Genomic DNA, 26336 nt, shown 5'->3' with positions numbered 1-26336 from the left:
GTGAGGTCTCAGATGTAACGTAAAATGTCAGAGTTTTTCCACAACACCTGACGAACATTTAATTTTTGGGCTTCCGTGGCGCAATGATTAGCGCGTACAGCTGTTAATCGAAAGGTTGAAGGTTCGAGCCCACCCGGGAGAGGTGTTGTGGGGTCTCAGATGTAGCGTAAAAAGTCAAAACTCTTCCACAATACGTGACAACCATTTAATTTCTGAGCTTCCGTGGCTCAATGGTTAGCGCGTTCGGCTGTTAACCGAAAGGTTGGTGGTTCGAGCACAACCGGGAGAGGTGTTGTAGGGTCTCAGATGTAACTAAATAAGTCAAAACTTATCCACAATACCTGACAACCATTTTGTTTCTGAGCTTTCGTGGCTCAATGGTTAGCGCGTTCGGCTGTTAACCAATAGGTTGGTGGTTCGAGCCCATCCGGGAGCGGTGTTGTGAGGTCTCAGATGTAACGTAAAATGTCAGAGTTTTTCCACAACACCTGACGAACATTTAATTTTTGGGCTTCCGTGGCGCAATGATTAGCGCGTACAGCTGTTAATCGAAAGGTTGAAGGTTCGAGCCCACCCGGGAGAGGTGTTGTGGGGTCTCAGATGTTGCGTAAAAAGTCAAAACTTTTCCACAATACGTGACAACCATTTAATTTCTGAGCTTCCGTGGCTCAATGGTTAGCGCGTTCGGCTGTTATTCAATAGGTTGGTGGCTCGAGCTCATCCGGGAGAGGTGTTGTGAGGTCTCAGATGTGACGTAAAAAGTCAAGGTTTTTCCACAATACCTGACGAACATTTAATTTTTGGGCTTCCTTGGCGCAATGGTTAGCGCGTTCGGCTGTTAACCGAAAGGTTGGTGGTTCGAGCACAACCGGGAGAGGTGTTGTAGGGTCTCAGATGTAACGTAATAAGTCATAACTTATCCACAATACCTGACAACCATTTTGTTTCTGAGCTTTCGTGGCTCAATGGTTAGCGCGTTCGGCTGTTAACCAATAGGTTGGTGTTTCGAGCCCATCCGGGAGCGGTGTTGTGAGGTCTCAGATGTAACGTAAAATGTCAGAGTTTTTCCACAACACCTGACGAACATTTAATTTTTGGGCTTCCGTGGCGCAATGATTAGCGCGTACAGCTGTTAATCGAAAGGTTGAAGGTTCGAGCCCACCCGGGAGAGGTGTTGTGGGGTCTCAGATGTAGCGTAAAAAGTCAAAACTCTTCCACAATACGTGACAACCATTTAATTTCTGAGCTTCCGTGGCTCAATGGTTAGCGCGTTCGGCAGTTAACCGAAAGGTTGGTGGTTCGAGCACAACCGGGAGAGGTGTTGTAGGGTCTCAGATGTAACTAAATAAGTCAAAACTTATCCACAATACCTGACAACCATTTTGTTTCTGAGCTTTCGTGGCTCAATGGTTAGCGCGTTCGGCTGTTAACCAATAGGTTGGTGGTTCGAGCCCATCCGGGAGCGGTGTTGTGAGGTCTCAGATGTAACGTAAAATGTCAGAGTTTTTCCACAACACCTGACGAACATTTAATTTTTGGGCTTCCGTGGCGCAATGATTAGCGCGTACAGCTGTTAATCGAAAGGTTGAAGGTTCGAGCCCACCCGGGAGAGGTGTTGTGGGGTCTCAGATGTTGCGTAAAAAGTCAAAACTTTTCCACAATACGTGACAACCATTTAATTTCTGAGCTTCCGTGGCTCAATGGTTAGCGCGTTCGGCTGTTAACCGATAGGTTGGTGGTTCGAGCCCATCCGGGAGCGGTGTTGTGAGGTCTCAGATGTAACGTAAAAAGTCAAGGTTTTTTCCACAACACCTGACGAACATTTAATTTTTGGGCTTCCGTGGCGCAATGATTAGCGCGTTCGGCTGTTAATCGAAAGGTTGCAGGTTCGAGCCCACCCGGGAGAGGTGTTGTGGGGTCTCAGATGAAGCGTAAAAAGTCAAAACTTTTCCACAATACGTGACAACCATTTAATTTCTGAGCTTCCGTGGCTCAATGGTTAGCGCGTTCGGCTGTTAACCAATAGGTTGGTGGTTCGAGCCCATCCGGGAGCGGTGTTGTGAGGTCTCAGATGTGACGTAAAAAGTCAAGGTTTTTCCACAATACCTGACGAACATTTAATTTTTGAGCTTCCGTGGCGCAATGATTAGCGCGTTCAGCTGTTAATCGAAAGGTTGAAGGTTCGAGCCCACCCGGGAGAGGTGTTGTGGGGTCTCAGATGTAGCGTAAAAAGTCAAAACTTTTCCACAATACGTGACAACCATTTAATTTCTGAGCTTCCGTGGCTCAATGGTTAGCGCGTTCGGCTGTTAACCAATAGGTTGGTGGCTCGAGCTCATCCGGGAGCGGTGTTGTGAGGTCTCAGATGTGACGTAAAAAGTCAAGGTTTTTCCACAATACCTGACGAACATTTAATTTTTGGGCTTCCTTGGCGCAATGGTTAGCGCGTTCGGCTGTTAACTGAAAGGTTGGTGGTTCGAGCACAACCGGAAGAGGTGTTGTAGGGTCTCAGATGTAACGTAATAAGTCATAACTTATCCACAATACCTGACAACCATTTTGGTTCTGAGCTTTCGTGGCTCAATGGTTAGCGCGTTCGGCTGTTAACCAATAGGTTGGTGGTTCGAGCCCATCCGGGAGCGGTGTTGTGAGGTCTGAGATGTAACGTAAAATGTCAGAGTTTTTCCACAACACCTGACGAACATTTAATTTTTGGGCTTCCGTGGCGCAATGATTAGCGCGTACAGCTGTTAATCGAAAGGTTGAAGGTTCGAGCCCACCCGGGAGAGGTGTTGTGGGGTCTCAGATGTTGCGTAAAAAGTCAAAACTTTTCCACAATACGTGACAACCTTTTAATTTCTGAGCTTCCGTGGCTCAATGGTTAGCGCGTTCGGCTGTTAACCGATAGGTTGGTGGTTCGAGCCCATCCGGGAGCGGTGTTGTGACGTAAAAAGTCAAGGTTTTTCCACAATACCTGAAGACCATTTAACTTTTGGGCTTCCGTGGCGCAATGGTTAGCGCGTTGGGCTGTTAACCAATAGGTTGGTGGTTCGAGCCCATCCGGGAGCGGTGTTGTGAGGTCTCAGATGTAACGTAAAAAGTCAAGGTTTTTTCCACAACACCTGACGAACATTTAATTTTTGGGCTTCCGTGGCGCAATGATTAGCGCGTTCAGCTGTTAATTGAAAGGTTGCAGGTTCGAGCCCACCCGGGAGAGGTGTTGTGGGGTCTCAGATGTAGCGTAAAAAGTCAAAACTTTTCCACAATACGTGACAACCATTTAATTTCTGAGCTTCCGTGGCTCAATGGTTAGCGCGTTCGGCTGTTAACCAATAGGTTGGTGGTTCGAGCCCATCCGGGAGCGGTGTTGTGAGGTCTCAGATGTGACGTAAAAACTCAAGGTTTTTACACAACACCTGACGAACATTTAATTTTTGGGCTTCCGTGGCGCAATGATTAGCGCGTTCAGCTGTTAATTGAAAGGTTGCAGGTTCGAGCCCACCCGGGAGAGGTGTTGTGGGGTCTCAGATGTAGCGTAAAAAGTCAAAACTTTTCCACAATACGTGACAACCATTTAATTTCTGAGCTTCCGTGGCGCAATGGTTAGCGCGTTCAGCTGTTAACCAATAGGTTGGTGGTTTGAGCCCACCCGGGAGCGGTGTTGTGGGATCTCAAATGTAACGTAGAAAACCAAAGTTTTTCCACAATACCTGACGACCATTTTGTTTTTGGGCTTCCGTGGCGCAATGGTTAGCGCGTTCGGTTGTTAACCAATAGGTTGGTGGTTCGAGCCCACCCGGGAGGGGTGATGTGGAATCTCAAATGTAACGTAGAAAGCCAAAGTTTTTCCACAACACCTGACGAACATTTAATTTTTGGGCTTCCGTGGCGCAATGATTAGCGCGTACAGCTGTTAATCGAAAGGTTGAAGGTTCGAGCCCACCCGGGAGAGGTGTTGTGGGGTCTCAGATGTTGCGTAAAAAGTCAAAACTTTTCCACAATACGTGACAACCATTTAATTTCTGAGCTTCCGTGGCTCAATGGTTAGCGCGTTCGGCTGTTAACCAATAGGTTGGTGGCTTGAGCTCATCCGGGAGCGGTGTTGTGAGGTCTCAGATGTGACGTAAAAAGTCAAGGTTTTTCCACAATACCTGAAGACCATTTAATTTTTGGGCTTCCGTGGCGCAATGGTTAGCGCGTTGGGCGGTTAACCAATAGGTTGGTGGTTCGAGCCCATCCGGGAGCGGTGTTGTGAGGTCTCAGATGTAACGTAAAAAGTCAAGGTTTTTTCCACAACACCTGACGAACATTTAATTTTTGGGCTTCCGTGGCGCAATAATTAGCGCGTTCAGCTGTTAATCGAAAGGTTGAAGGTTCGAGCCCACCCGGGAGAGGTGTTGTGGGGTCTCAGATGTAGCGTAAAAAGTCAAAACTTTTCCACAATACGTGACAACCATTTAATTTCTGAGCTCCCGTGGCTCAATGGTTAGCGCGTTCGGCTGTTAACCAATAGGTTGGTGGTTCGAGCCCACCCGGGAGCAGTGTTGTGGGATCTCATATGTAACGTAGAAAGCCAAAGTTTTTGCACAATACCTGATGGACATTTAATTTTTGGGCTTCCGTGGCGCAATGGTTAGCGCGTTCGGCTGTTAACCAATAGGTTGGTGGTTCGAGTCCCTCCGGGAGCGGTGTTGTGACGTCTCAGATGTGACGTAAAAAGTCAAGGTTTTTACACAATACCTGACGAGCATTTAACTTTTGGGCTTCCGTGGCTCAAAGGTTAGCGCGTTCGGCTGTTAACCAATAGGTTGGTGGTTCGAGCCCAACCGGGAGAGGTGTTGTAGGGTCTCAGATGTAACGTAATAAGTCATAACTTATCCACAATACCTGACGACCATTTATTTTTTGGGCTTCCGTGGCGCAATGGTTAGCGCGTTCGGCTGAAAACCAATAGGTTGGTGGTTCGAGCCCATCCGGGAGCGGTGTTGTGACGTCTCAGATGTGACGTAAAAAGTCAAGGTTTTTTCTACAACACCTGACGACCATTTAATTTTTGGGCTTCCGTGGCGCAATGGTTAGCGCGTTCGGCTGTTAACCAATAGGTTGGTGGTTCGAGCCCATCCGGGAGCGGTGTTGTGAGGTCTCAGATGTAACGTAAAATGTCAGAGTTTTTCCACAATACCTGACGAACATTTAATTTTTGAGCTTCCGTGGCGCAATGATTAGCGCGTTCAGCTGTTAATCGAAAGGTTGAAGGTTCGAGCCCACCCGGAAGAGGTGTTGTGGGGTCTCAGATGTTGCGTAAAAAGTCAAAAATTTTCCACAATACGTGACAACCATTTAATTTCTGAGCTTCCGTGGCTCAATGGTTAGCGCGTTCGGCTGTTAATCGATAGGTTGGTGGTTCGAGCCCATCCGGGAGCGGTGTTGTGACGTCTTAGATGTGACGTAAAAAGTCAAGGTTTTTCCACAATACCTGAAGAACATTTAATTTTTGGGCTTCCGTGGCGCAATGGTTAGCGCGTTGGGCTGTTAACCAATAGGTTGGTGGTTCGAGCCCATCCGGGAGCGGTGTTGTGAGGTCTCAGATGTAACGTAAAAAGTCAAGGTTTTTTCCACAACACCTGACGAACATTTAATTTTTGGGCTTCCGTGGCGCAATGATTAGCGCGTTCAGCTGTTAATCGAAAGGTTGAAGGTTCGAGCCCACCCGGGAGAGGTGTTGTGGGGTCTCAGATGTAGCGTAAAAAGTCAAAACTTTTCCACAATACGTGACAACCATTTAATTTCTGAGCTTCCGTGGCTCAATGGTTAGCGCGTTCGGCTGTTAACCAATAGGTTGGTGGTTCGAGCCCATCCGGGAAAGGTGTTGTGAGGTCTCAGATGTGACGTAAAAAGTCAAGGTTTTTACACAATACCTGACGAGCATTTAACTTTTGGGCTTCCGTGGCTCAATGGTTAGCGCGTTCGGCTGTTAACCAATAGGTTGGTGGTTCGAGCCCAACCGGGAGAGGTGTTGTAGGGTCTCAGATGTAACGTAATAAGTCATAACTTATCCACAATACCTGACGACCATTTATTTTTTGGGCTTCCGTGGCGCAATGGTTAGCGCGTTCGGCTGAAAACCAATAGGTTGGTGGTTCGAGCCCATCCGGGAGCGGTGTTGTGAGGTCTCAGATGTAACGTAAAATGTCAGAGTTTTTCCACAATACCTGACGAACATTTAATTTTTGAGCTTCCGTGGCGCAATGATTAGCGCGTTCAGCTGTTAATCGAAAGGTTGAAGGTTCGGGCCCACCCGGGAGAGGTGTTGTGGGGTCTCAGATGTAACGTAATAAGTCATAACTTATCCACAATACCTGACAACCATTTAATTTCTGAGCTTCCGTGGCTCAATGGTTAGCGCGTTCGGCTGTTAACCAATAGGTTGGTGGTTCGAGCCCATCCGGGAGCGGTGTTGTGAGGTCTCAGATGTAACGTAAAATGTCAGAGTTTTTCCACAACACCTGACGAACATTTAATTTTTGGGCTTCCGTGGCGCAATGATTAGCGCGTACAGCTGTTAATCGAAAGGTTGAAGGTTCGAGCCCACCCGGGAGAGGTGTTGTGGGGTCGCAGATGTTGCGTAAAAAGTCAAAACTTTTCCACAATACGTGACAACCATTTAATTTCTGAGCTTCCGTGGCTCAATGGTTAGCGCGTTCGGCTGTTAACCGATAGGTTGGTGGTTCGAGCCCATCCGGGAGCGGTGTTGTGACGTCTCAGATGTGACGTAAAAAGTCAAGGTTTTTCCACAATACCTGAAGACCATTTAATTTTTGGGCTTCCGTGGCGCAATGGTTAGCGCGTTGGGCGGTTAACCAATAGGTTGGTGGTTCGAGCCCATCCGGGAGCGGTGTTGTGACGTCTCAGATGTGACGTAAAAAGTCAAGGTTTTTTCCACAACACCTGACGACCATTTAATTTTTGGGCTTCCGTGGCGCAATCGTTAGCGCGTTCGGCTGTTAACCAATAGGTTGGTGGTTCGAGCCCATCCGGGAGTGGTGTTGTGAGGTCTCAGATGTAACGTAAAATGTCAGAGTTTTTCCACAATACCTGACGAACATTTAATTTTTGAGCTTCCGTGGCGCAATGATTAGCGCGTTCAGCTGTTAATCGAAAGGTTGAAGGTTCGAGCCCACCCGGGAGAGGTGTTGTGGGGTCTCAGATGTAGCGTAAAAAGTCAAAACTTTTCCACAATACGTGACAACCATTTAATTTCTGAGCTTCCGTGGCTCAATGGTTAGCGCGTTCGGCTGTTAACCAATAGGTTGGTGGCTCGAGCTCATCCGGGAGCGGTGTTGTGAGGTCTCAGATGTGACGTAAAAAGTCAAGGTTTTTCCACAATACCTGACGAACATTTAATTTTTGGGCTTCCTTGGCGCAATGGTTAGCGCGTTGGGCTGTTAACCAATAGGTTGGTGGTTCGAGCCCATCCGGGAGCGGTGTTGTGAGGTCTCAGATGTGACGTAAAAAGTCAAGGTTTTTCCACAATACCTGACGAGCATTTAATTTTTGGGCTTCCGTGGCGCAATGGTTAGCGCGTTCAGCTGTTAACCAATAGGTTGGTGGTTTGAGCCCACCCGGGAGCGGTGTTGTGGGATCTCAAATGTAACGTAGAAAACCAAAGTTTTTCCACAATACCTGACGACCATTTTGTTTTTGGGCTTCCGTGGCGCAATGGTTAGCGCGTTCGGTTGTTAACCAATAGGTTGGTGGTTCGAGCCCACCCGGGAGGGGTGATGTGGAATCTCAAATGTAACGTAGAAAGCCAAAGTTTTTCCACAATACCTGACGACCATTTATTTTTTGGGCTTCCTTGGCGCAATGGTTAGCGCGTTCGGCTGTTAACCGAAAGGTTGGTGGTTCGAGCCCAACCGGGAGAGGTGTTGTAGGGTCTCAGATGTTACGTAATAAGTCAAAACTTTTCCACAATACGTGACAACCATTTAATTTCTGAGCTTCCGTGGCTCAATGGTTAGCGCGTTCGGCTGTTAACCGATAGGTTGGTGGTTCGAGCCCATCCGGGAGCGGTGTTGTGACGTCTTAGATGTAACGTAAAAAGTCAAGGTTTTTTCCACAACACCTGACGAACATTTAATTTTTGGGCTTCCGTGGCTCAATGATTAGCGCGTTCAGCTGTTAATCGAAAGGTTGAAGGTTCGAGCCCACCCGGGAGAGGTGTTGTGGGGTCTCAGATGTAGCGTAAAAAGTCAAAACTTTTCCACAATACGTGACAACCATTTAATTTCTGAGCTTCCGTGGCTCAATGGTTAGCGCGTTCGGCTGTTAACCAATAGGTTGGTGGCTCGAGCTCATCCGGGAGCAGTGTTGTGAGGTCTCAGATGTGACGTAAAAAGTCAAGGTTTTTCCACAATACCTGACGAACATTTAATTTTTGGGCTTCCTTGGCGCAATGGTTAGCGCGTTGGGCTGTTAACCAATAGGTTGGTGGTTCGAGCCCATCCGGGAGCGGTGTTGTGAGGTCTCAGATGTAACGTAAAAAGTCAAGGTTTTTTCCACAACACCTGACGAACATTTAATTTTTGGGCTTCCGTGGCGCAATGATTAGCGCGTACAGCTGTTAATCGAAAGGTTGAAGGTTCGAGCCCACCCGGGAGAGGTGTTGTGGGGTCTCAGATGTAGCGTAAAAAGTCAAAACTTTTCCACAATACGTGACAACCATTTAATTTCTGAGCTTCCGTGGCTCAATGGTTAGCGCGTTCGGCTGTTAACCAATAGGTTGGTGGTTCGAGCCCATCCGGGAGCGGTGTTGTGAGGTCTCAGATGTGACGTAAAAAGTCAAGATTTTTACACAATACCTGACGAGCATTTAATTTTTGGGCTTCCGTGGCGCAATGGTTAGCGCGTTCAGCTGTTAACCAATAGGTTGGTGGTTTGAGCCCACCCGGGAGCGGTGTTGTGGGATCTCAAATATAACGTAGAAAACCAAAGTTTTTCCACAATACCTGACGACCATTTAGTTTTTGGGCTTCCGTGGCGCAATGGTTAGCGCGTTCGGTTGTTAACCAATAGGTTGGTGGTTCGAGCCCTCCCGGGAGGGGTGATGTGGGATCTCAAATGTAACGTAGAAAGCCAAAGTTTTTCCACAATACCTGACGACCATTTATTTTTTGGGCTTCCTTGGCGCAATGGTTAGCGCGTTCGGCTGTTAACCGAAAGGTTGGTGGTTCTAGCCCAACCGGGAGAGGTGTTGTAGGTTCTCAGATGTTACGTAATAAGTCATAACTTATCCACAATACCTGACAACCATTTAATTTCTGAGCTTCCGTGGCTCAATGGTTAGCGCGTTCGGCTGTTAACCAATAGGTTGTTGGTTCGAGCCCATCCGGGAGCGGTGTTGTGAGGTCTCAGATGTAACGTAAAATGTCAGAGTTTTTCCACAACACCTGACGAACATTTAATTTTTGGGCTTCCGTGGCGCAATGATTAGCGCGTACAGCTGTTAATCGAAAGGTTGAAGGTTCGAGCCCACCCGGGAGAGGTGTTGTGGGGTCTCAGATGTTGCGTAAAAAGTCAAAACTTTTCCACAATACGTGACAACCATTTAATTTCTGAGCTTCCGTGGCTCAATGGTTAGCGCGTTCGGCTGTTAACCGATAGGTTGGTGGTTCGAGCCCATCCGGGAGCGATGTTGTGACGTCTCTGATGTGACGTATAAAGTCAAGGTTTTTCCACAATACCTGAAGACCATTTAATTTTTGGGCTTCCGTGGCGCAATGGTTAGCGCGTTGGGCTGTTAACCAATAGGTTGGTGGTTCGAGCCCATCCGGGAGCGGTGTTGTGAGGTCTCAGATGTAACGTAAAAAGTCAAAGTTTTTTCCACAACACCTGACGAACATTTAATTTTTGGGCTTCCGTGGCGCAATGATTAGCGCGTTCAGCTGTTAATCGAAAGGTTGAAGGTTCGAGCCCACCCGGGAGAGGTGTTGTGGGGTCTCAGATGTAGCGTAAAAAGTCAAAATATTTCCACAATACGTGACAACCATTTAATTTCTGAGCTTCCGTGGCTCAATGGTTAGCGCGTTCGGCTGTTAACCAATAGGTTGGTGGTTCGAGCTCATCCGGGAGCGGTGTTGTGAGGTCTCAGATGTGACGTAAAAAGTCAAGATTTTTACACAATACCTGACGAGCATTTAATTTTTGGGCTTCCGTGGCGCAATGATTAGCGCGTTCAGCTGTTAATCGAAAGGTTGAAGGTTCGAGCCCACCCGGGAGAGGTGTTGTGGGGTCTCAGATGTAGCGTAAAAAGTCAAAACTTTTCCACAATACGTGACAACCATTTAATTTCTGAGCTTCCGTGGCTCAATGGTTAGCGCGTTCGGCTGTTAACCAATAGGTTGGTGGTTCGAGCCCATCCGGGAAAGGTGTTGTGACGTCTCAGATGTGACGTAAAAAGTCAAGGTTTTTACACAATACCTGACGAGCATTTATCTTTTGGGCTTCCGTGGCTCAATGGTTAGCGCGTTCGGCTGTTAACCAATAGGTTGGTGGTTCGAGCCCATCCGGGAGCGGTGTTGTGACGTCTCAGATGTGACGTAAAAAGTCAAGGTTTTTTCCACAACACCTGACGACCATTTAATTTTTGGGCTTCCGTGGCGCAATGGTTAGCGCGTTCGGCTGTTAACCAATAGGTTGGTGGTTCGAGCTCCTCCGGGAGCGGTGTTGTGAGGTCTCAGATGTAACGTAAAATGTCAGAGTTTTTCCACAATACCTGACGAACATTTAATTTTTGAGCTTCCGTGGCGCAATGATTAGCGCGTTCAGCTGTTAATCGAAAGGTTGAAGGTTCGAGCCCACCCGGGAGAGGTGTTGTGGGGTCTCAGATGTAGCGTAAAAAGTCAAAACTTTTCCACAATACGTGACAACCATTTAATTTCTGAGCTTCCGTGGCTCAATGGTTAGCGCGTTCGGCTGTTAACCAATAGGTTGGTGGCTCGAGCTCATCCGGGAGCGGTGTTGTGAGGTCTCAGATGTGACGTAAAAAGTCAAGGTTTTTCCACAATACCTGACGAACATTTAATTTTTGGGCTTCCTTGACGCAATGGTTAGCGCGTTGGGCTGTTAATCGAAAGGTTGAAGGTTCGAGCCCACCCGGGAGAGGTGTTGTGGGGTCTCAGATGTTGCGTAAAAAGTCAAAACTTTTCCACAATACGTGACAACCATTTAATTTCTGAGCTTCCGTGGCTCAATGGTTAGCGCGTTCGGCTGTTAACCGATAGGTTGGTGGTTCGAGCCCATCCGGGAGCGGTGTTGTGACGTCTCGGATGTGACGTAAAAAGTCAAGGTTTTTCCACAATACCTGAAGACCATTTAATTTTTGGGCTTCCGTGGCGCAATGGTTAGCGCGTTGGGCTGTTAACCAATAGGTTGGTGGTTCGAGCCCATCCGGGAGCGGTGTTGTGAGGTCTCAGATGTAACGTAAAAAGTCAAAGATTTTTACACAATACCTGACGAGCATTTAATTTTTGGGCTTCCGTGGCGCAATGATTAGCGCGTTCAGCTGTTAATCGAAAGGTTGAAGGTTCGAGCCCACCCGGGAGAGGTGTTGTGGGGTCTCAGATGTAGCGTAAAAAGTCAAAACTTTTCCACAATACGTGACAACCATTTAATTTCTGAGCTTCCGTGGCTCAATGGTTAGCGCGTTCGGCTGTTAACCAATAGGTTGGTGGTTCGAGCCCATCCGGGAAAGGTGTTGTGAGGTCTCAGATGTGACGTAAAAAGTCAAGGTTTTTCCACAACACCTGACGACCATTTAATTTTTGGGCTTCCGTGGCGCAATGGTTAGCGCGTTCGGCTGTTAACCAATAGGTTGGTGGTTCGAGCCCCTCCGGGAGCGGTGTTGTGAGGTCTCAGATGTAACGTAAAATGTCAGAGTTTTTCCACAATACCTGACGAACATTTAATTTTTGAGCTTCCGTGGCGCAATGATTAGCGCGTTCAGCTGTTAATCGAAAGGTTGAAGGTTCGAGCCCCCCCGGGAGAGGTGTTGTGGGGTCTCAGATGTAGCGTAAAAAGTCAAAAATTTTCCACAATACGTGACAACCATTTAATTTCTAAGCTTCCGTGGCTCAATGGTTAGCGCGTTCGGCTGTTAACCAATAGGTTGGTGGCTCGAGCTCATCCGGGAGCGGTGTTGTGAGGTCTCAGATGTGACGTAAAAAGTCAAGGTTTTTCCACAATACCTGACGAACATTTAATTTTTGGGCTTCCTTGGCGCAATGGTTAGCGCGTTCGGCTGTTAACCGAAAGGTTGGTGGTTCGAGCACAACCGGGAGAGGTGTTGTAGGGTCTCAGATGTAACGTAATAAGTCATAACTTATCCACAATACCTGACAACCATTTATTTCTGAGCTTCCGTGGCTCAATGGTTAGCGCGTTCGGCTGTTCACCAATAGGTTGGTGGTTCGAGCCCATCCGGGAGCGGTGTTGTGTGGTCTCAGATGTGACGTAAAAAGTCAAGATTTTTACACAATACCTGACGAGCATTTAATTTTTGGGCTTCCGTGGCGCAATGGTTAGCGCGTTCAGCTGTTAACCAATAGGTTGGTGGTTTGAGCCCACCCGGGAGCGGTGTTGTGGGATCTCAAATGTAACGTAGAAAACCAAAGTTTTTCCACAATACCTGACGACCATTTAGTTTTTGGGCTTCCGTGGCGCAATGGTTAGCGCGTTCGGTTGTTAACCAATAGGTTGGTGGTTCGAGCCCTCCCGGGAGGGGTGATGTGGGATCTCAAATGTAACGTAGAAAGCCAAAGTTTTTCCACAATACCTGACGACCATTTATTTTTTGGGCTTCCTTGGCGCAATGGTTAGCGCGTTCGGCTGTTAACCGAAAGGTTGGTGGTTCGAGCCCAACCGGGATAGGTGTTGTAGGGTCTCAGATGTTACGTAATAAGTCATAACTTATCCACAATACCTGACAACCATTTAATTTCTGAGCTTCCGTGGCTCAATGGTTAGCGCGTTCGGCTGTTAACCAATAGGTTGGTGGTTCGAGCCCATCCGGGAGCGGTGTTGTGCGGTCTCAGATGTAACGTAAAATGTCAGAGTTTTTCCACAACACCTGACGAACATTTAATTTTTGGGCTTCCGTGGCGCAATGATTAGCGCGTACAGCTGTTAATCGAAAGGTTGAAGGTTCGAGCCCACCCGGGAGAGGTGTTGTGGGGTCTCAGATGTTGCGTAAAAAGTCAAAACTTTTCCACAATACGTGACAACCATTTAATTTCTGAGCTTCCGTGGCTCAATGGTTAGCGCGTTCGGCTGTTAACCGATAGGTTGGTGGTTCGAGCCCATCCGGGAGCGGTGTTGTGACGTCTCAGATGTGACGTAAAAAGTCAAGGTTTTTCCACAATACCTGAAGACCATTTAATTTTTGGGCTTCCGTGGCGCAATGGTTAGCGCGTTGGGCTGTTAACCAATAGGTTGGTGGTTCGAGCCCATCCGGGAGCGGTGTTGTGAGGTCTCAGATGTGACGTAAAAAGTCAAGATTTTTACACAATACCTGACGAGCATTTAATTTTTGGGCTTCCGTGGCGCAATGGTTAGCGCGTTCAGCTGTTAACCAATAGGTTGGTGGTTTGAGCCCACCCGGGAGCGGTGTTGTGGGATCTCAAATGTAACGTAGAAAACCAAAGTTTTTCCACAATACCTGACGACCATTTAGTTTTTGGGCTTCCGTGGCGCAATGGTTAGCGCGTTCGGTTGTTAACCAATAGGTTGGTGGTTCGAGCCCTCCCGGGAGGGGTGATGTGGGATCTCAAATGTAACGTAGAAAGCCAAAGTTTTTCCACAATACCTGACGACCATTTATTTTTTGGGCTTCCTTGGCGCAATGGTTAGCGCGTTCGGCTGTTAACCGAAAGGTTGGTGGTTCGAGCCCAACCGGGAGAGGTGTTGTAGGGTCTCAGATGTTACGTAATAAGTCATAACTTATATACAATACCTGACAACCATTTAATTTCTGAGCTTCCGTGGCTCAATGGTTAGCGCGTTCGGCTGTTAACCAATAGGTTGGTGGTTCGAGCCCATCCGGGAGCGGTGTTGTGCGGTCTCAGATGTAACGTAAAATGTCAGAGTTTTTCCACAACACCTGACGAACATTTAATTTTTGGGCTTCCGTGGCGCAATGATTAGCGCGTACAGCTGTTAATCGAAAGGTTGAAGGTTCGAGAACACCCGGGAGAGGTGTTGTGGGGTCTCAGATGTTGCGTAAAAAGTCAAAACTTTTCCACAATACGTGACAACCATTTAATTTCTGAGCTTCCGTGGCTCAATGGTTAGCGCGTTCGGCTGTTAACCGATAGGTTGGTGGTTCGAGCCCATCCGGGAGCGGTGTTGTGACGTCTCAGATGTGACGTAAAAAGTCAAGGTTTTTCCACAATACCTGAAGACCATTTAATTTTTGGGCTTTCGTGGCGCAATGGTTAGCGCGTTGGGCTGTTAACCAATAGGTTGGTGGTTCGAGCCCATCCGGGAGCGGTGTTGTGAGGTCTCAGATGTGACGTAAAAAGTCAAGATTTTTACACAATACCTGACGAGCATTTAATTTTTGGGCTTCCGTGGCGCAATGGTTAGCGCGTTCAGCTGTTAACCAATAGGTTGGTGGTTTGAGCCCACCCGGGAGCGGTGTTGTGGGATCTCAAATGTAACGTAGAAAACCAAAGTTTTTCCACAATACCTGACGACCATTTAGTTTTTGGGCTTCCGTGGCGCAATGGTTAGCGCGTTCGGTTGTTAACAAATAGATTGGTGGTTCTTGCCCTCCCGGGAGGGGTGATGTGGGATCTCAAATGTAACGTAGAAAGCCAAAGTTTTTCCACAATACCTGACGACCATTTATTTTTTGGGCTTCCTTGGCGCAATGGTTAGCGCGTTCGGCTGTTAACCGAAAGGTTGGTGGTTCGAGCCCAACCGGGAGAGGTGTTGTAGGTTCTCAGATGTTACGTAATAAGTGATAACTTATCCACAATACCTGACAACCATTTAATTTCTGAGCTTCCGTGGCTCAATGGTTAGCGCGTTCGGCTGTTAACCAATAGGTTGGTGGTTCGAGCCCATCCGGGAGCGGTGTTGTGAGGTCTCAGATGTAACGTAAAATGTCAGAGTTTTTCCACAACACCTGACGAACATTTAATTTTCGGGCTTCCGTGGCGCAATGATTAGCGCGTACAGCTGTTAATCGAAAGGTTGAAGGTTCGAGCCCACCCGGGAGAGGTGTTGTGTGGTCTCAGATGTTGCGTAAAAAGTCGAAACTTTTCCACAATACGTGACAACCATTTAATTTCTGAGCTTGCGTGGCTCAATGGTTAGCGCGTTCGGCTGTTAACCAATAGGTTGGTGGTTCGAGCCCATCCGGGAGCGGTGTTGTGAGATCTCAGATGTGACGTAAAAATTCAAGGTTTTTACACAATACCTGACGAGCATTTAATTTTTGGGCTTCCGTGGCGCAATGGTTAGCGCGTTCAGCTGTTAACCAATAGGTTGGTGGTTTGAGCCCACCCGGGAGCGGTGTTGTGGGATCTCAAATGTAACGTAGAAAACCAAAGTTTTTCCACAATACCTGACGACCATTTAGTTTTTGGGCTTCCGTGGCGCAATGGTTAGCGCGCTCGGTTGTTAACCAATAGGTTGGTGGTTCGAGCCCACCCGGGAGGGGTGATGTGGGATCTCAAATGTAACGTAGAAAGCCATTGTTTTTCCACAATACCTGACGACCATTTAGTTTTTGGGCTTCCGTGGCGCAATGGTTAGCGCGTTCGGTTGTTAACCAATAGATTGGTGGTTCTTGCCCTCCCGGGAGGGGTGATGTGGGATCTCAAATGTAACGTAGAAAGCCAAAGTTTTTCCACAATACCTGACGACCATTTATTTTTTGGGCTTCCTTGGCGCAATGGTTAGCGCGTTCGGCTGTTAACCGAAAGGTTGGTGGTTCGAGCCCAACCGGGAGAGGTGTTGTAGGGTCTCAGATGTTACGTAATAAGTGATAACTTATCCACAATACCTGACAACCATTTAATTTCTGAGCTTCCGTGGCTTAATGGTTAGCGCGTTCGGCTGTAAACCAATAAGTTGGTGGTTCGAGCACACCCGGGAGCGGTGATGTGAGGTCTCAGATGTAACGTAAAATGTCAGATTTTTTCCACAATACCTGACGAACATTTAATTTTTGGGCTTCCGAGGCGCAATGATTAGCGCGTTCAGCTGTTAATCGAAAGGTTGAAGGTTCGAGCCCACCCGGGAGAGGTGTTGTGGGGTCTCAGATGTAGCGTAAAAAGTCAAAACTTTTCCACAATACGTGACAACCATTTAATTTCTGAGCTTCCGTGGCTCAATGGTTAGCGCGTTCGGCTGTTAACCAATAGGTTGGTGGTTCGAACCCATCCGGGAGCGGTGTTGTGAGGTCTCAGATGTGACGTAAAAAGTCAAGGTTTTTACACAATACCTGACGAGCATTTAATTTTTGGGCTTCCGTGGCGCAATGGTTAGCGCGTTTAGCTGTTAACCAATAGGTTGGTGGTTCGATCCCACCCGGGAGCGGTGTTGTGGGATGTCAAATGTAACGTAGAAAGCCAAAGTTTTTCCACAATACCTGACGACCATTTAGCTTTAGGGCTTCCGTGGCGCAATGGATAGCGCGTTCGGCTGTAAACCAATAGGTTGGTGGTTCGAGCCCACCCGGGAGCGGTGATGTGGGATTTCAAATGTAACGTAGAAAGCCAAAGTTTTTCCACAATACCTGACGACCATTTATTTTTCTGGCTTCCTTGGCGCAATGGTTAGCGCGTTCGGCTGTTAACCGAAAGGTTGGTGGTTCGAGCCCAACCGGGAGAGGTGTTGTAGGGTCTCAGATGTAACGTAATAAGTCATAACTTATCCACAATACCTGGCAACCATTTTTGAGCTTCCATGGCTCAATGGTTAGCGCGTTCGGCTGTTAACCAATAGGTTGGTGGTTCGAGCCCATCCGGGAGCGGTGTTGTGAGGTCTCAGATGTAACGTAAAATGTCAGAGTTTTTTCACAACACCTGACGAACATTTAATTTTTGGGCTTCCGTGGCGCAATGATTAGCGCGTACAGCTGTTAATCGAAAGGTTGAAGGTTCGAGCCCACCCGGGAGAGGTGTTGTGGGGTCTCGGATGTTGCGTAAAAAGTCAAAACTTTTCCACAATACGTGACAACCATTGAATTTCTGAGCTTCCGTGGCTCAATGGTTAGCGCGTTCGGCTGTTAACCGATAGGTTGGTGGTTCGAGCCCATCCGGGAGCGGTGTTGTGACGTCTCAGATGTGACGTAAAAAGTCAAGGTTTTTCCACAATACCTGAATACCACTTAATTTTTGGGCTTCCGTGGCGCAATGGTTAGCGCGTTGGGCTGTTAACCAATAGGTTGGTGGTTCGAGCCCACCCGGGCGCGGTGTTGTGGGATCTCAAATGTAACGTAGAAAGCCAAAGTTTTTTCACAACACCTGACGAACATTTAATTTTTGGGCTTCCGTGGCGCAATGATTAGCGCGTTCAGCTGTTAATCGAAAGGTTGCAGGTTCGAGCCCACCAAGGAGAGGTGTTGTGGGGTCTCAGATGTAGCGAAAAAAGTCAAAACTTTTCCACAATACGTGACAACCATTTAATTTCTGAGCTTCCGTGGCTCAATGGTTAGCGCGTTCGGCTGTTAACCAATAGGTTGGTGGTTCGAGCCCATCCGGGAGCGGTGTTGTGAGGTCTCAGATGTGACGTAAAAAGTCAAGGTTTTTACACAATACCTGACGAGCATTTAATTTTTGGGCTTCCGTGGCGCAATGGTTAGCGCGTTCAGCTGTTAACCAATAGGTTGGTGGTTTGAGCCCACCCGGGAGCGGTGTTGTGGGATCTCAAATGTAACGTAGAAAACCAAAGTTTTTCCACATACCTGACGACCATTTAGTTTTTGGGCTTCCGTGGCGCAATGGTTAGCGCGTTCGGTTGTTAACCAATAGGTTGGTGGTTCGAGCCCACCCGGGAGGTTTATGTGGAATCTCAAATGTAACGTAGAAAGCCAAAGTTTTTCCACAATACCTGACGACCATTTATTTTTTGGGCTTCCTTGGCGCAATGGTTAGCGCGTTCGGCTGTTAACCGAAAGGTTGGTGGTTCGAGCCCAACCGGGAGAGGTGTTGTAGGGTCTCAGATGTTACGTAATAAGTCATAACTTATCCACAATACCTGACAACCATTTAATTTCTGAGCTTCCGTGGGTCAATGGTTAGCGCGTTCGGCTGTTAACCAATAGGTTGGTGGTTCGAGCCCATCCGGGAGCGGTGTTGTGAGGTCTCAGATGTAACGTAAAATGTCAGAGTTTTTCCACAACACCTGACGAACATTTAATTTTTGGGCTTCCGTGGCGCAATGATTAGCGCGTACAGCTGTTAATCGAAAGGTTGAAGGTTCGAGCCCACCCGGGAGAGGTGTTGTGGGGTCTCAGATGTTGCGTAAAAAGTCAAAACTTTTCCACAATACGTGACAACCATTTAATTTCTGAGCTTCCGTGGCTCAATGATTAGCGCGTTCGGCTGTTAACCGATAGGTTGGTGGTTCAAGCCCATCCGGGAGCGGTGTTGTGACGTCTCAGATGTGACGTAAAAAGTCAAGGTTTTTCCACAATACCTGAAGACCATTTAATTTTTGGGCTTCCGTGGCGCGATGGTTAGCGCGTTGGGCTGTTAACCAATAGGTTGGTGGTTCGAGCCCATCCGGGAGCGGTGTTGTGAGGTCTCAGATGTAACGTAAAAAGTCAAGGTTTTTTCCACAACACCTGACGAACATTTAATTTTTGGGCTTCCGTGGCGCAATGATTAGCGCGTTCAGCTGTTAATCGAAAGGCTGAAGGTTCGAGCCCACCCGGGAGAGGTGTTGTGGGGTCTCAGATGTAGCGTAAAAAGTCAAAACTTTTCCACAATACGTGACAACCATTTAATTTCTGAGCTTGCGTGGCTCAATGGTTAGCGCGTTCGGCTGTTAACCAATAAGTTGGTGGTTCGAGCCCATCCGGGAGCGGTGTTGTGGGATCTCAAATGTAACGTAGAAAACCAAAGTTTTTCCACAATACCTGACGACCATTTAGTTTTTGGGCTTCCGTGGCGCAATGGTTAGCGCGTTCGGTTGTTAACCAATAGGTTGGTGTTTCGAGCCCACCCGGGAGGGGTGATGTGGGATCTCAAATGTAACGTAGAAAGCCAATGTTTTTCCACAATACCTGACGACCATTTATTTTTTGGGCTTCCTTGGCGCAATGGTTAGCGCGTTCGGCTGTTAACCGAAAGGTTGGTGGTTCGCGCCCAACCGGGAGAGGTGTTGTAGGGTCTCAGATGTAACGTAATAAGTCATAACTTATCCACAATACCTGACGACCATTTAATTTTTGGGCTTCCGTGGCGCAATGGTTAGCGCGTTCGGCTGTAAACCAATAGGTTGGTGGTTCGAGCCCACCCGGCAGCGGTGTTGTGGGATCTCAAATGTAACGTAGAAAACCAAAGTTTTTCCACATACCTGACGACCATTTAGTTTTTGGGCTTCCGTGGCGCAATGGTTAGCGCGTTCGGTTGTTAACCAATAGGTTGGTGGTTCGAGCCCACCCGGGAGGGTGATGTGGAATCTCAAATGTAACGTAGAAAGCCAAAGTTTTTCCACAATACCTGACGACCATTTATTTTTTGGGCTTCCTTGGCGCAATGGTTAGCGCGTTCGGCTGTTAACCGAAAGGTTGGTGGTTCGAGCCCAACCGGGAGAGGTGTTGTAGGGTCTCATATGTTACGTAATAAGTCATAACTTATCCACAATACCTGACAACCATTTAATTTCTGAGCTTCCGTGGGTCAATGGTTAGCGCGTTCGGCTGTTAACCAATAGGTTGGTGGTTCGAGCCCATCCGGGAGCGGTGTTGTGAGGTCTCAGATGTAACGTAAAATGTCAGAGTTTTTCCATAACACCTGACGAACATTTAATTTTTGGGCTTCCGTGGCGCAATGATTAGCGCGTACAGCTGTTAATCGAAAGGTTGAAGGTTCGAGCCCACCCGGGAGAGGTGTTGTGGGGTCTCAGATGTTGCGTAAAAAGTCAAAACTTTTCCACAATACGTGACAACCATTTAATTTTTGGGCTTCCGTGGCGCAATGGTTAGCGCGTTCGGCTGTAAACCAATAGGTTGGTGGTTCGAGCCCACCCGGGAGAGGTGTTGTGGGGTCTCAAATGTAACGTAGAAAACCAAAGTTTTTCCACAATACCTGACGACCATTTAGTTTTTGGGCTTCCGTGGCGCAATGGTTAGCGCGTTCGGTTGTTAACCAATAGGTTGGTGGTTCGAGCCCACCCGGGAGGGGTGATGTGGGATCTCAAATGTAACGTAGAAAGCCAATGTTTTTCCACAATACCTGACGACCATTTATTTTTTGGGCTTCCTTGGCGCAATGGTTAGCGCGTTCGGCTGTTAACCGAAAGGTTGGTGGTTCGCGCCCAACCGGGAGAGGTGTTGTAGGGTCTCAGATGTAACGTAATAAGTCATAACTTATCCACAATACCTGACGACCATTTAATTTTTGGGCTTCCGTGGCGCAATGGTTAGCGCGTTCGGCTGTAAACCAATAGGTTGGTGGTTCGAGCCCATCCGGGAGCGGTGTTGTGAGGTCTCAGATGTGACGTAAAAAGTCAAGGTTTTTCCACAATACCTGACGAACATTTTATTTGTTGGGCTTCCTTGGCGCAATGGTTAGCGCGTTAGACTGTTAACCGAAAGGTTGGTGGTTCGAGCCCAACCGGGAGAGGTGGTGTAGGGTCTCAGATGTAACGTAATAAGTCATAACTCAGTGCCGTCTTATCCATTGGGCCCGTTGGGCACTGGCCCAGGGGCCCCTTAAGAACAGGGGCCCCATAATTGTCAAATAATACTCATTTTCCATTTCTTGTCAGAAGAAAACCACTAGAAAATATAAACTATTTTCCATCGGTCATTCAGTCTTTTCAATGAAAAATTTGGCCTTCGAACTTGAAAAATGTAAAACTAAAAATCTGAGACCTATAAGATAGTCACCCATTGCCTAGGCTTTTATGTTATCCCTCCTCCCCATGGCCTCACTTCACAACCGCACATCGGCTTATTTATTTAGTTTGAAACCTTCACTTTAAATCAGACTCAGTCTAAACTGTCACTTTGCCCATGCGCAGAGAGAAAACCTGGAGATCCCACACCACCGCTCCCGGGTGGGCTCGAACCACCAACCTATTGGTTAACAGCCGAACGCGCTAACCATTGAGCCACGGAAGCTCAGGAATTAAATGGTTGTCACGTATTGTGGATAAGTTTTGACTTTTTACGTTACATCTGAGACCTCACAACACCGCTCCCGGATGGGCTCGAACCACCAACCTATTGGTTAACAGCCGAACGCGCTAACCATTGCGCCACGGAAGCCCAAAAATTAAATGGTCGTCAGGTGTTGTGGAAAAAACCTTGACTCTTTACGTCACATCTGAGACGTCACAACACCGCTCCCGGATGGGCTCGAACCACACACCTGTTGGTTAACAACCGAACGCGCTAACCTTTGAGCCACGGAAGCTCAGAAATTAAATGGTTGTCAGGTATTGTGGATAAGTTTGACTTTTTACTTTACATCTGAGACCCTACAACACCTCTTCCGGTTGGGCTCGAACCACCAACCTTTCCGTTAACAGCCGAACGCGCTAACCATTGCGCCAAGGAAGCCCAAAAATTTAATGGTCGTCAGGTATTGTGGCAAAACTTTGGCTTTCTACGTTACATTTGAGATCCCACACCACCGCTCCCGGGTGGGCTCGAACCACCAACCTATTGGTTAACAGCCGAACGCGCTAACCATTGCGCCACGGAAGTCCAAAAATTAAATGGTCGTCAGGTATTGTGGAAAAACTTTGGCTTTCTACGTTACGTTTGAGATCCCACTACGCCGCTCCCGGGTGGGCTCGAACCACTAACCTATTGGTTAACAGCTGAACGCGCTAACCATTGCGCCACGGAAGCCCAAAAATTAAATGCTCGTCAGGTATTGTGTAAAAACCTTGACTTTTTACGTCACATCTGAGACCTCACAACACCGCTCCCGGATGGGCTCGAACCACCAACCTATTGGTTAACAGCTGAACGCGCTAACCATTGCGCCACGGAAGCCCAAAAATTAAATGCTCGTCAGGTATTGTGTAAAAACCTTCACTTTTTACGTCACATCTGAGACCTCACAACACCGCTCCCGGATGGGCTCGAACCACCAATCTATTGGTTAACAGCCGAACGCGCTAACCATTGAGCCACGGAAGCTCAGAAATTAAATGGTTGTCAGGTATTGTGGATAAGTTATGACTAATTAAAGCAAAAAGTATAAAAATAATGGTTTCAGTGAACATATGTTATTAAAAATCGAGGTGCATTTTTATTTATTGTTCAATCGAGATGAAATCACTTTTAATGAGTGTTTTATAGGGAATTAAGCTGAATTCGGTCAAACATTTCTCCAGAAAAAAATGCATTCAAAAGTGTACCGAAAAAATCGCATGTTTTTCTTCTTCAAGATACAAAATCCGTGAGTACGATTTCTTATTGAAAATTTAATTTTAACAGTTTTTTGAATGAATATCGTTACATTGCTTGAATTAAAGCAAAAAGTATAAAAATAATGGTTTCAGTGAATATATTTGAAAATAGTGAAGAAATACTCAAAATATGCTTCTTTGGCCGTGAAACGTCGATTTTGAAATGTTATTAAAAATCGAGGTACATTTTTAATTATTGTTCAATCGAGATGAAATCACTTTTAATGAGTGTTTTATAGGGAATTAAGCTGAATTCGGTCAAACATTTCTCCAGAAAAAAATGCATTCAAAAAATTACCGAAAAAATCGCAGGTTTTTCTTCTTCAAGACACAAAATCCGTGAATACGATTTCTTATTGAAAATTGAATTTTAACAGTTTTTTGAATGAATATCGTTACATTGCTTGAATTAAAGCAAAAAGTATAAAAATAATGGTTTCAATGAATATATTTGAAAATAGTGAAGAAATACTCAAAGTATGCTTCTTTGGCCGTGAAACTTCGATTTTGAAAATGTTGTTAAAAATCGAGGTAAATTTTTAATTATTGTTCAATCGAGATGAAATCACTTTCAATGAGTGTTTTATAGGGAATTAAGCTGAATTCGGTCAAACATTTCTCCAAAAAAAAAGCATTCAAAAGTGTACCGAAAAAATCGCATGTTTTTCTTCTTCAAGATACAAAATCCGTGACAACGATTTCTTATTGAAAAATTGAATTGTAACAGTTTTTTGATTGAATATCGTTACATTTGCTTGAATTAAAGCAAAAAGTATAAAAATAATGGTTTCAGTGAACATATTTGAAAATAGTGAAGAAATACTCAAAGTATGCTTCTTTGGCCTTGAAACATCGATTTTGAAATTGTTTGAGATCCCACATCACCGCTCCCGGGTGGGCTCAAACCACCAACCTATTGGTTAACAGCCGAATGCGCTAACCATTGAGCCACGGAAGCTCAGAAATTAAATGGTTGTCAGGTATTGTGGATAAGTTATGACTTATTACGTTACATCTGAGACCCTACAACACCTCTCCCGGTTGGGCGCGAACCACCAACCTTTCGGTTAACAGCCGAACGCGCTAACCATTGCGCCAAGGAAGCCCAAAAAATAAATGGTCGTCAGGTATTGTGGAAAAACATTGGCTTTCTACGTTACATTTGAGATCCCACATCACCCCTCCCGGGTGGGCTCGAACCACCAACCTATTGGTTAACAACCGAACGCGCTAACCATTGCGCCACGGAAGCCCAAAAACTAAATGGTCGTCAGGTATTGTGGAAAAACTTTGGTTTTCTACGTTACATGTGAGATCCCACAACACCGCTCCCGGGTGGGCTCAAAACACCAACCTATTGGTTAACAGCTGAACTTGCTAACCATTGCGCCACGGAAGCCCAAAAATTAAATGCTCGTCAGGTATTGTGTAAAAACCTTGAATTTTTACGTCACATCTGAGACCTCACAACACCGCTCCCGGATGGGCTCGAACCACCAACCTATTGGTTAACAGCCGAACGCGCTAACCATTGAGCCACGCAAGCTCCCAGCCGAACGCGCTAACCATTGCGCCACGGAAGCACAAAAGTTAAATGCTCGTCAGGTATTGTGTAAAAACCTTGACTTTTTACGTCACATCTGAGACCTCACAACACCGCTCCCGGATGGGCTCGAACCACCAACCTATTGGTTAACAGCCGAACGCGCTAACCATTGCGCCACGGAAGCCCAAAAGTTAAATGCTCGTTAGGTATTGTGTAAAAACCTTGACTTTTTACGTCACATCTGAGACCTCACAACACCGCTCCCGGATGGGCTCGAACCACCAACCTATTGGTTAACAGCCGAACGCGCTAACTATTGCGCCACGGAAGCCCAAAAATTAAATGGTCGTCAGGTATTGTGGAAAAACTTTGGCTTTCTACGTTACATTTGAGATCACACAACACCGCTCCCGGATGGGCTCGAACCACCAACCTATTGGTTAACAGCCGAACGCGCTAACCATTGATCCACGGAAGCTCAGAAATTAAATGGTTGTCAGGTATTGTGGAAAAACTTTGGCTTTCTACGTTACATTTGAGACCCCACAACACCTTTCCCGGGTGGGCTCGAACCACCAACCTTTCGATTAACAGCTGAACGCGCTAACCATTGCGCCACGGAAGCCCAAAAATTAAATGCTCGTCAGGTATTGTGTAAAAACCTTGACTTTTTACGTCACATCTGAGACCTCACAACACCGCTCCCGGATGGGCTCGAACCACCAACCTATTGGTTAACAGCCGAACGCGCTAACCATTGCGCCACGGAAGCCCAAAAGTTAAATGCTCGTCAGGTATTGTGTAATAACCTTGACTTTTTACGTCAAATCTGAGACCTCACAACACCGCTCCCGGATGGGGTCGAACCACCAACCTATTGGTTCACAGCCGAACGCGCTAACCATTGCGCCACGGAAGCCCAAAAATTAAATGGTCGTCATTTATTGTGCAAAAACTTTGGCTTTCTACGTTACATTTGAGATCCCACAACACCGCTCCCGGATGGGCTCGAACCACCAACCTATTGGTTAACAGCCGAACGTGCTAACCATTGCGCCACGGAAGCCCAAAAATTAAATGGTCGTCAGGTATTGTGGAAAAACTTTGGCTTTCTACGTTACATTTGAGATCACACAACACCGCTCCCGGGTGGGCTCGAACCACCAACCTATTGGTTAACAGCCGAACGCGCTAACCATTGCGCCACGGAAGCCAAGAAATTAAAAGGTTGTCAGGTATTGTGGAAAAGTTTTGACTTTTCACGCTACGTCTGAGACCCCACAACACCTCTCTCGGGTGGGCTCGAACCACCAACCTTTTGAATAACAGCTGAGCGCGCTAAACCATTGCGCCACGGAAGCCCAAATATTAAATGGTCGTCAGGTATTGTGGAAAAACCTTGACTTCTTACGTCACATCTGAGACCTCACAACACCGCTCCCGGGTGGGCTCGAACCTTCAACCTTTTGTCAGGTACGCCACAAGAAATAATGAAGAGATTCCCTGATGTTTTTGACACGGTAGGAAAACTCCCGGGACAACATCACATGAAACTTCGCCCGGATGCGATCCCAACAAGAACACCAGCCCGCAAAATCCCGATCCAACTGATTCCACGGGTTGAAGCCGAAATACAACGCATGGTCGCTGCTCAGGTCATAGTTCCTGTCACCGAACACACAGAATGGCTTCATCCAATGGTAGTGGTTCCCAAACCAGGCAATGACATCCGCATTTGTTTGGATCCGCGCAATTTGAACAAGGCACTATTAAGAGAACACTATCCCATGCCAACATCCCAACAAATCTTCTCTGAGTTATCTGACGCCCAAGTTTTCACCGCATTGGATGCCAAATCGGCCTTTTGGCAAATCGAACTTACACCAGAGAGCTCTCGAATGTGCACCTTTGCAACGCCATTTGGAAATTTCCGATTCACGCGTCTACCCTACGGGATATCCACTGCTTCTGAATACTGCCAAAGGATAATGAATTCTATATTTGGCGATATACCTCGAACACGAATTGCCACAGACGACTTCCTTATACACGGTTCAAACGAAGCAGAACACAACAAAATCCTATATACAGTATTGGAACGGGCGCAAAGAAAAGGACTGATGTTTAATTC

The 26336-nt window shown here is 46.9% G+C and overlaps 5 non-coding genes across 5 annotated transcripts; 4 read left to right on the top strand and 1 right to left on the bottom strand.

Moving 5' to 3' along the window:
* Positions 1 to 16676: 16676 nt before the first annotated feature.
* TRNAY-GUA (transfer RNA tyrosine (anticodon GUA)) lies at positions 16677 to 16749 on the top strand. The gene has a single exon. It is a non-coding gene; the product is annotated as a tRNA-Tyr (tRNA).
* Positions 16750 to 19463: 2714 nt separating this feature from the next.
* On the top strand, positions 19464 to 19536 carry TRNAY-GUA (transfer RNA tyrosine (anticodon GUA)). The gene has a single exon. It is a non-coding gene; the product is annotated as a tRNA-Tyr (tRNA).
* Positions 19537 to 20196: 660 nt separating this feature from the next.
* On the top strand, positions 20197 to 20269 carry TRNAY-GUA (transfer RNA tyrosine (anticodon GUA)). The gene has a single exon. It is a non-coding gene; the product is annotated as a tRNA-Tyr (tRNA).
* A 368-nt stretch (positions 20270 to 20637) lies between these two features.
* On the top strand, positions 20638 to 20710 carry TRNAY-GUA (transfer RNA tyrosine (anticodon GUA)). The gene has a single exon. It is a non-coding gene; the product is annotated as a tRNA-Tyr (tRNA).
* Positions 20711 to 25051: 4341 nt separating this feature from the next.
* TRNAH-GUG (transfer RNA histidin (anticodon GUG)) lies at positions 25052 to 25124 on the bottom strand. Its single transcript has one exon. It is a non-coding gene; the product is annotated as a tRNA-His (tRNA).
* Positions 25125 to 26336: the final 1212 nt, after the last annotated feature.

Source organism: Phalangium opilio, unplaced genomic scaffold (genome assembly GCF_054372755.1).
Source record: "Phalangium opilio isolate 3A_F unplaced genomic scaffold, DU_Popi_V2 ptg001170l_1, whole genome shotgun sequence".
NCBI lineage: Eukaryota > Metazoa > Arthropoda > Arachnida > Opiliones > Phalangiidae > Phalangium > Phalangium opilio.
This window is presented reverse-complemented; position numbering and strand designations above follow the sequence as displayed.